The sequence below is a fragment of the Quercus lobata genome, chromosome 1 (genome assembly GCF_001633185.2).
Source record: "Quercus lobata isolate SW786 chromosome 1, ValleyOak3.0 Primary Assembly, whole genome shotgun sequence".
NCBI lineage: Eukaryota > Viridiplantae > Streptophyta > Magnoliopsida > Fagales > Fagaceae > Quercus > Quercus lobata.
Genome location: NC_044904.1, coordinates 17,514,942 through 17,525,747, shown reverse-complemented (window position 1 = coordinate 17,525,747; position 10,806 = coordinate 17,514,942). Strand labels below are relative to the sequence as shown.

The 10,806-nt window shown below is 29.8% G+C and overlaps 1 long non-coding RNA gene across 1 annotated transcript; it reads left to right on the top strand.

The window, feature by feature from the left end:
- Positions 1 to 2,627: 2,627 nt before the first annotated feature.
- On the top strand, positions 2,628 to 5,983 carry LOC115981570. The gene is made up of 2 exons (XR_004089377.1): positions 2,628 to 5,129; positions 5,400 to 5,983. It is a non-coding gene; the product is annotated as an uncharacterized LOC115981570 (long non-coding RNA).
- Positions 5,984 to 10,806: the final 4,823 nt, after the last annotated feature.

Here is a 10,806-nt window from a genome sequence, read left to right as displayed (position 1 = left end):
AGCTTATTAGTTCACTGACGTGTAATGATAGAAGTATTTGTAACAATTAAGTTTTATTTTTTGAGAAAATTTGTATCGGTTAATTGATGAAATTAAATCAATCTTTTTTTTCTTGTTAAAAAAGAATACAACCAAATGGTGCAGCCGACCAAACTTTTTTTATTTATTTAATTTTTTTAATATAAATGCAGCCATAGCCTATAAGTTGAAACTCTATAAAAATAAAAAATAAAAAATTGATGGCACACCCCAATCAACACTAACTAAATAAACTCCAAAATCTTGTTGCTATAGTTTATCTTCAATACAACTAGGTAGGAAGCACGCCAATTTCATAAGAAAGTGCATCTGCTTATATATATATATATATATATATATATATATATATTGGTTATAATTCAGAATAATGCAATTAATGGCCAAATTCATAATTGACATGTAAGAATGTACCATGACTTATTGACATTAAGTATAGCTTCACCCTTTCACACATCAAACTTTACATCAAGAAATTCAGTTCCAAAATGCCTGTAGATGAAACCAAATAATCGTTATTTGACCTCATTTTGTAAAGAGAAATCCATTAAAACTTATTACTTAGGTCTTATTGCTTGCCTTTTTGGTTCTCATGGTTAAGCTTTCTAGGTGCAGATGCTTTAATTTGTGATATGCTGATTGCAATCTTGCTGCCTAGTTTGGGTCTTAATGAACAAGAATTACACTGCTGGATTAGGCTAACCATGTCTATGAATGTCCAATATCAATACCTATTCCGATCAAAGTTACTACCTTATTAATCACATTGCTTTCATGCCAAGTAGGTAGGGCATGATCATGCTATTGTGAACTATTTTATAAACTTTTTTTTTTATTAAAAATTGCTAGGTAGTTATTGGTAATTAAAAAGAGAGTAAAACTACATGCATAAATCATTTTACAATATTTTTACAATTGTTACTTTAAAAAAATTTTACTGGTTCTCATCTAGGTCAACCAATAACACAATCTTTTTACTTACTATTAACCCACCTACCAGTATCACATCAACACTTTGTAAAAATATTGTAAGTTTATGACTTTAGCATTTCTTTTCAACATTTTTACAAACTATCACCTTGAAAAATTCTTATTAGTTTTCATATAGGTCTACCAGTAACACTATCTTTTACTTACCAATAACCACCTACCATGTCAACAGTCTATAAAAAAAAATTGTAAAATAGTTGGTGACTTTATTATTTCCTTAAAAAAAAAAAATAATAATAATGTTAGTGGTATCACAACCACGCATAGTCCATGGGATAAGAATGGAAGACATTGCAATAGTACCTGCTTAGACGTGAAGTTCAACACCATATGCATGTTGGGATTTCATTTCAAATTATTTGTTTTAGGAAAATTTCATTTTTATTTATAGAATATTAACAATCATTACAATTTTTAAAGGTACCACTCAAATGAAACTTACTGCTATGTAACTCTATTTTTTGACCCAAAAAATAGAGGGTTTATATCACACTTATTACAAACAGATCGAGGGTCATATATAATTCTTTTTTTTCTTAGTATAATTCAGAATAATGCAAATTACTATTGGCCAAATTCAGAATTGACATGTAAGAATGTACAATGACTTATTGACATTAAGTAAGCGTTTGGATTGTGTCTAATAGCCTTGCGTTTTATGTTTCAACCTTTTTTTTTTTGGGACTAGTGCTTGGTGCACTGTTCATGGGACATAAATAGTGCAAATAGGCAAATGAACAGTGTTTTTGGTGTGAACAGTAGTTCGGAAATTATTTTTTTATTATTTTCAGTTTTCAGCAAAATAAGCAGTATCCAAACGCACCCTAAGTATATTGCTTCAGCCTTTCACACGTCAAACATTACATACCAGTTTGGATAGCGTTTCTATTCTTGGGTTTTGGTGTTTGGCATTTCCTTTTTTTTTTTTTTAAGAACATGCACCGGCTTTTTTTGCTTTTCCAATGGGTCCTGTGCACTGTTCAAAGAACCCACAAATTTCTTTTTTCAATAAAACTTTCATTAAAAATGGGTTCCATAGCATTATTCATACATTTAAAAATTATTTTGCTACAGTATTTTCAATTTTAAGTTTTCAGCAAAATAAGCGGTATCCAAATAGATCAAGAAAATTCACTTCCAAAATGGCCATAGATGAAACCAAATAATCTATACCTGACCTCATTTTGGAAAGAGAAAATCTTTAAAACTTATTAGGCTGCCCATGTCTAAGAATCTTTCCAATATCAAGACCTATTTTGATCACTTACTATTTTATTATACGCATTACAAAAATAATATCAGTTTATTAATCACACTACTTTCATGTTTATTAATCACACTACTTTCATGCCAAGTTGGTAGGGCATGAATGACATCATCATGCCCAAGTAATATTTTACTTAATGACAAATAGGAAATGAAGGGTACGTAGGAATAAGATATGGAAAATACTAAAGTCACATACATTTTACAAACTTTTCATAAAAATTGCTTATATAATGAGTAATTATTGGTAATTAAAAAGAGAGTAATGTTAGTGATAGAAACCTGAAGAAAAATGTACACCAAGAGGAAAAGACAGTAATTTCCTACACAACCACGCAAACTCCATAAAAGACATTTGAATATTACAAATTATACGTGAAGTGCAACAACACCATATGCATGTTTGGGATTTCATTTCAAATTATTTTGTTTTAGGAAAATTTCATTTGATTTAGAAAATATTTAAAGGGACCACTCACACAAAAATTCACAGGTTCATGACACACCTAACTTCCCGCGTGCCAACCCTAACAAACTCAAAATCAAGTGCAAGTTTGTAATGCCTCTCTCAAACAAAACCAACTCAGCTAGCACTGAGTCATGAAACCAAGCCCCTGGCTAAACAATTCTTTGACCATGAGTTATCTGGACCTTCCTTTCACCCCAACCCAAGTCCCCAACCCCTATAAATAAATTGTTACCCTATCTCCAAAAGTCCACACGGTTTCATTCACACACATACAAAAATATTCTTCCTTACAGCCTGAGGCCATTGCAAGTTTCTTCCTCTCTCAAGTCTCAAAACTTGCAATGCCCTCGGCGGTAAGGAAGATTATTGTGTACTGAAGTGTCACTGCCCATTCTGAACCAAGGCTGACATCAAAGATCATATCAAAAATGGACAACAATGAGCAATGATGCTCCAACCAGTTTCTATTGTGTTTATGTGTTTTTATTATTTATTTATGCTATTAGCCCTGTTCCTCTTTATCTTCAAATTATGTTTCTATATTATAAATAATCCTGTGTGTTTATTTATATTAATTTGAAGAGGGCTAATAGCATAAACACATAAATACAATAGAAACTGGTTGGGGTATCACTGCGTGTTGTCCATTCTTGATATGGTCTCTGTGAGGTTTCTTGCACAGAGGCAACTCATCATCCCAAATGAAAATTTCGATGTTCACCAGAAAAGTAATACTTTAAAAAAAAAAAAAATTCTACAGAGTATTTGATTTATAATTATTGTTTTCCTTAAAAATCGAATGGGTTTGTTTTGTTTTGTTTTTTTTTTTGTAGAGGATAATATTGATGGTAAAGTGAACGATCTGAAAAAAACAGCTACAAAGAAAGGGAATCGTAAGACTCTTAATGACATAACAAAACAAATCATCAAACATTCATATCGAAACGAAAAAGAATGTACCAAAAAAAAGAGGAACTTTTTAATGTAGCCCAGGAAATGTTTTTACACGATCACAAAAAATGCATTTAGTCACAACAACAAAGTACAATGAATTCATTTTACCTGGACTTGGTTCTTCCAGGACACGGTAACTAACTATATATGCTTCTCTACTCGATTATATTCGTTAACATTGTCTTATTTATGTGTTGTTTTACTATTCAATGTCTTTATGTTTTTTGATTTGATTGTCAATTTTGTTTCGCGGTGGAAATCGTTATCTAGATCTTATAGTGAATGGTATTTTGATACTTGGGACCTACTGGGAACAAAATATATGGCCACTCTACTAAGATATTGGAACGGGTACTTCGCAAATTTTTGGTTTGTGTTCAATCACAGTTCTCTGTTTGTTGTTGTATATTGCTTGACTGACGACCCTAGGAAGGGAATGTTGTTAAACTTGGGAATATGCGTAATCCAAGTTCTTAAGTTTGTTTGCAATTTTCTGTGATAAAGATTTGGGGCCAAAATTCATGAATCCAAAAGAGTATGGAAGATGAAATTGGTGCAGATGTATTCAAGCATCTTGTTGCCTAAAAATCTAAAATCAATACCTCACGGGAAAATATTCTCATGTTATTGTCCAAAAGATATATATATATATATATATATTATTATCTTTGTTTGCTTGTAATATTTGATATATTTTTTATGCTACCTTGTGTTAATTTTTATGCATAACTTAGTTCTGTTGTATTAAAATCCCCTATGTATCAAAGAAAAAGGAGGGAGATCCTGGAGCAAGGAAAGCGCTGATACTTTCACTTCAGTAAAAAGTTTGCTGTCTAAAATATCTTAATGCTCATTATTAAGTAACTCCCAAAGTTTCCATTTGTGCATGTAGGTGTGAGAATGAAATCTAGAAAGGTCTTGTTTCCTTGATTTTGAGAAATTTTTATCATATATTTGGGTTGGAAATACATTTTGGCTTATTTTTTCACTTGGTCTTAAAAAGTTTTTTTTTTTTTTGGGTGGCAATCACCCACTTTAAAGGAGGTCATAATCGATTAGGAGACAAGAATTGCAGACTGAAATTAATGGGTTAATGGCTTAATGCAGATAAGGGTTTAGATACATAATAAGCCAAAAGAAATTTGAAAAAAAAAAAAAAAAATGTCTTGAAAAGTCTGAGATCGTTTAAGATTCAAATGATCTCTCTCCACCCCCCCCCCCCCCCCTTTTTTATTTTAATCTGATAACTCTCTCTTGTATTACTCTCAAGTTGTGGGTTGTGGCAAAGTACATGCATGACTATTTAAGTTATTTTTTCTCCCTCCTGTGCAGATTCTGTATGTACTTCTGAACATCAAGATGATTCTTTTTCTCTTTCCTAATCCTATATCTCTACTTTGATATAATGTAAAATGTAAGGATAAGGTCACTGAACAAAAGCCAAATGATTTTGAGAATGTTATTCTACGATTGAGATTGTTTATATGGATTTGAGTTAAAAAATGCTGTAAATAATTTTGTTATCATTTTTCATTGAATTGACAATCATTCTCCTAACAATATTGGCATTTGGCACTAATATAGCTTGGTTTCATGAGTTTTCATTATTGTATTTGTTGCTTTGCAATGTTGCTTCTCCTTACCTTATTTTTTTCTTAAATTATTGCCTATATTTGCTTTTCAGGCTGATCTTTATAGCCCTTGCTGCTACCCAGAGCCGGTGGAGTTGCCCATGCATGGCTGATTGGTTAGAATCTTCAACAGATTGGACCTCCCCTCCTTGTTCTCCTTTACATTGAGATTCTCCACCATCCACCCCTTTTGCATGGGAATCTGAGGCGGTTGAATTTGTTCTGAAACAAGAAGTTGATATCTGAATTATTGAATGTCATTTCTTTCTTTTCTATATGTTCATAAAATGTAATTCAAAGTTCACATTTTGATGCTAATGATTCTTTCAATTCTTCATAAGAACTGTCCACTATATTGTTCGAAGAGACAATGGCACATAAGTACAAATGTGTTTCAGGCTTACAAGTAGTACAACAGTAGGAGAGTGAAGTAGAGAAGGGAACTATGCCAAGACTTCGGTAGATAAACTTGGGAACGTTGCCTCTGTTTTAAAGCAGTCGTAGTGGATGATTGTTTGCGTTTAACTGAGTGCTGCCATTATGGTTCTTTATTTTTATCCACTTATGTTATATGGTAATTAAATTTTATGTGGTTTATTGAATAATACATTATTATTGTGCTGTTATCTTAAAATCATCACATTCCCCTAGAAAGTGGATTTTTTTTTTTTTTTTTAATGTGTTCTCATTTTCATTGTGCAAAACAGTTTTGGGTGTTTTCTCTTTTCATTTCTTGTTCAAAAAATTACTGCTTACTATAATAACTAGTTATGGACCCGCGAGTTGCACGTGATTATATTTTAAGGTGGTCTCATGATTATTATTATTTTGTAATTTGAACTAATTTAATGAAAAGTAATGCACTTCATAATCATATTTATCACAAAATAATTTTTTATTATTGTAGAATTGTTTTATTTAAAATTTGAAACCTTAATTCTACCATAGTCGATTGACTAAATTTTACATCTCTAAGTCAATTAAACACGTTTTCCATGCTACATGTAAACCGTCTTTTCCATAAGGATTGAAATAATATGGGTAATAATTTTTTCTATGGAAGTTAAAAAAATTGAAATTCACCTTATCTTGATGTTTTCTAAAAATTAAATTTGGCGATTCTCTGTCAATAATTGCGAAAATCTCAAGCAATAATTCAGAAGGTAATTCATGTTATATGTTCATGTTTTGATTGTGTACTTGTATGATTGATTTGGGTTGTAATTTATAAGTTAAATATGGTGGTATATATCCAAAATAGCCTAACTCTGTAGCTTAGGGTATTGAATATAGTGTTGTGTGTAATTTATAGAGTAGCAACGGTTGTAGTAATTAAAAATTGATTTTTCATTGTCTTTTAAGTTAATAAAAACCTTACATATACTCTTTTTTTTTTTCAAAAAAACATTTACATATTTTTTTAATGTGAATCTTTACATATACCTTAATAAGTAAACTCTATACATTTCATTTTCTTAAATGCATAAAAAAAGACATTTATTCCATAATAAGCTAATTAGTTTTTTCATGATCTCATTTATAAAGTTTCTTACTATTATCATATTTTACTGGCTAGTAATTTTCATAATAGAGGCATTAAATGAGAGTTAAATTCTTAGAACATTTCATTAGATTTTAAAAGTCGTGGTGTGTGAAGAATATAAGCATTTAAGGATTTTTTTTTAAATATTTTATTATTTATAAATAATGTTAAATGAAATGTCAAAAAAATGACTTTGAAAATTTTCATCTTTATTTCTTATCTCTTTCTATTATTACTGAAGAACGTCTTCCTTTTAGTTTTGATAATAAATATGATTTTCTAGATTAGAGTTTGATTAGTTTCAAGATTAAATTTTGTATGATTGTAATTAATTGTTGATTATATGATTTAATTAAGTGAATTTAACGATTTATTTATTTGCATTGTAAAGTTTTTAATAAAATTTGTAAGTTCATCTTTAATTAATTTTTTACTCCTTTAGCCATCAGCCTCTTTGTTTTCCAATTAACGGTTACTAATTAATTTTTTTAATTTATGTTTGATTTCTTTTACTAATCTCTTTCTCTCTCTCTTCGTTAACATCCTATTGTTTCCCAAATTTGATGATAATTCTAATGTACTAAATATGCATGTTGTAACTTTTATTTTTATTTTTATTTTATTCCATTTTGCTGCCATGAAGTTAGTGTATCCATAACTATTAGTTTATTTTATGATATGTTTGGTTTGATATCATCATCATCATCATCATCATTATTATTATTATAACAATAATAATAAATTAAGTGTTTCTAAAATAGCATGTGTTTTGTATTCTCTTTTTTTTTTTATGAGATTGTATTCTCTTTTTCTATTGATGCATTGTAACGTTTTATGGGAATACTTTATAAGAAATTTTTTTATTCTATTTTTTTTTTAATTGAGTGTTTCTAAATTGATATTTGTTTTGTATTTCATTTTTCCATTGATGCATTGTAACATTTCATGGGAAGACTTTATAAGAACAATTTTTATTTATTGAATTTTTTAAAAATATTATATGTTTAATTTAAAAAAAAATGAGACAAAATATAAATAATTATGATATGGAGGATGTTGCTAAATTTAAATGTTGAATAAAATAAGATGAGAAGAAAAATAGTAAAAATGAAATTGTAATGACTCAATTTATAAAGATCCCAAACTCATATTGGGTTCAAACGCTAAAGGCACAAACAATAAATTTGTAGAGTATGGATATAAAAGAACTAGATTAACTTCAAAAGAAAAACGATTAAACTTCACATTTTTAGATAGATTACCAAAAATATTACGATCAATTTCTCCTTGAAACAAGCTAAGTTCTTTATTTCATAAGATTTTCCTCTAGGCGTCACTTGTTTAGAAGTTCCGATTCCTTTCTCTCAATGCATTCTTCTATGTTATATACTGCCCTCTTGGTGTCATCTTCACCACACACGTGTAGGTTGGATTCAGGGGATCCCTTCCTGTCCCATCCAACATTTCCTGGAACCTTCAACCAGCAGTTGTAAGGCTGCTTCATCACTGTTCAGGCATCACTTCCACATTAATGCGGCTAGAGAGTTGGTTGAGAGGCAATTAATGCGGAGGCAGCAGTTGTTCAAGATATTTGTTTATCTTTTCTTTCTTACCCTTGGTCCCATGTCCCACCTTTAGTAGTAGTGTAGTTCTGAAGTGTGTTTGTAACAATATGGCGTTCAGGTCATCCTCGGACACATATTGCCGAGAAGGATTTTGTCCTCGGGCGAATACTGGACCCATCTTATGTGATATTTACTCCTCTTTTCATTTGGTTCTCCTTATAACCTTATATGGGCCTCCTCGGACGGTTTTACGTCCTCGGATGGGCCACAGGCTCATTTAACTCGGTTTTAATAATTATTAATTAACCGGCCCCCACAGAAATGTATAGCAATAAATATCATATTATTTTAGTTATGCTATGTAATAAAATAATATTATATTTTTATATAACATTTAAAAACCAAAGAGAATAAGAAAAAAATAACAGCATAAAATACAAAACTAAATCATATCAATCTAGATTACCAGTCAATTCCAATTTTAGCAAACTAATTGACTTCTAGTAGTCTAAAACTAATTTCTGCGATGTATTTGGTGGAGCTTTTAATATTGCATCAGTATGTTTTGATGGTTAACCTGTTACACTAAAAAAAAAAAAATATATATATATATACCAAAAACTGAAGAAAAAAAAAATATATATATATATAGAGAGAGAGAGAGAGAGACTTTTGTGTATGGAAAAATGGAAATTATGCATAGAATAAGAGAGGGAATGACAATTTTATAGTATGAGGATAGAATAAGAAGAGTAAAAAATAAAGGAAGATAAAAAGATAGAATAATAGTAATATTGAGAGTAGTGAGGATATGAAAAGTTAAAATGGAATGAGAAATGTTGAAGAAAGTTAAGGTAGAGAGTAGGGGGATATGAAAAGTTAAAATGGATTTGAAAATTTAATAATAAATAAGAATAGTTAATAATAAGATAAATTAAATTTGATATTTTGATTAAAATATAATAGAGTTTTTAATTCACTTTAAATGTTAAAAAATTGGAAAAAAATTGATAATGACGTTATTGCTGACGTGGCTTAACATGAGTGTAGCAATATTAAATGCTACGCTTCAGTTTTTAGTAATATATAGATATTTTCCCGTCATTTCAGTGAATTTAGTCCCCTCTCTCTCTCTTTGATTTTTCATCCTTAGATGCCAGATTTGGGGTATCTGGTCAATTTGGTGGATTTGGTTGATTTTGTGTTTGAGCCATGTGTCCTGCCGTGGGTTGGGATGGGTTGTATCTGATTATGAGTTGTGGATGGGGTAAAAAACAAAACCTAAAATATTGCCAATAACACTTCATAACATCCCATGTCATATACAATAGATCAAAAATGATTTTTATTTTACCTTCAATCTTTTGACGACACCTAGCTCTAACATTGTTGTCTCATCTAATCCTAACCCGATCTATTCCTAATTCAATCTAATCCTAACCAGTATGAGTTGGCTACAACCAAGGAAAGGGGCTTGCATTTTATATTGGGTGACGACAACTGTAATTACGATTTTGATGTTAAAGTCAAATGTTGTAGATTTGTGGGTTTTGTAAAGGAAGTGATTAATTGTGGGTGTTTGAGATGAGTATTTTGTTTTAGAATTAAGGAGAAAGAGAAAGGCACATTTTATATTAATTTTTATTCTACAATATTTTTTTAAATTGTTTTTTTATTTCTCACTACTTGAACGGAATAATTATAACGGATATGTGTATGGAATTTATAATAGTTTCTTCTTATGATGAACTCATTACTAACAAAATTCTATAACAATTATACTATAATATATGTACAAAATTCTCCAAAACTATCATACATAAAATATTACAACATTATTCAAGTATCGCATGGGCAACTTACTAGTTATGATCAAAGTTACTACCTTATTAATCACATTGCTTTCATGCCAAGTTGGTAGGGCATGAATGACCTCATCATGCTAAATTGATCTATTTTATAAAAAATTTTGAATTAAAAAAATTGCTTATGTAGTAAGTAGTTATTGGTAATTAAAAAAGGAGTAATGCTAAATGCACAGATTATTTTACAATATTTTTACAAATTGTCACTTTGAAAATTTTTAACTAGTTCTCGTTTGGTTACACCAGTAACACAATCTTTTTACATACCAACAACCACCTACTACATCAGTAATTTGTAAAAATATTGTAAAATAGTTTATGACTTTAGCATTTTCTTTCAACATTTTTACAAATTGTCACTCTAAAAATTTCTTATTGGTTTTCATATGGATCTAACAATAACACTATCTTTTACTTACCAATAACTACCAACCATATGAACAATTTGTAAAATAGTTGTTGACTTTATCATTTTTCTTAAATAAAT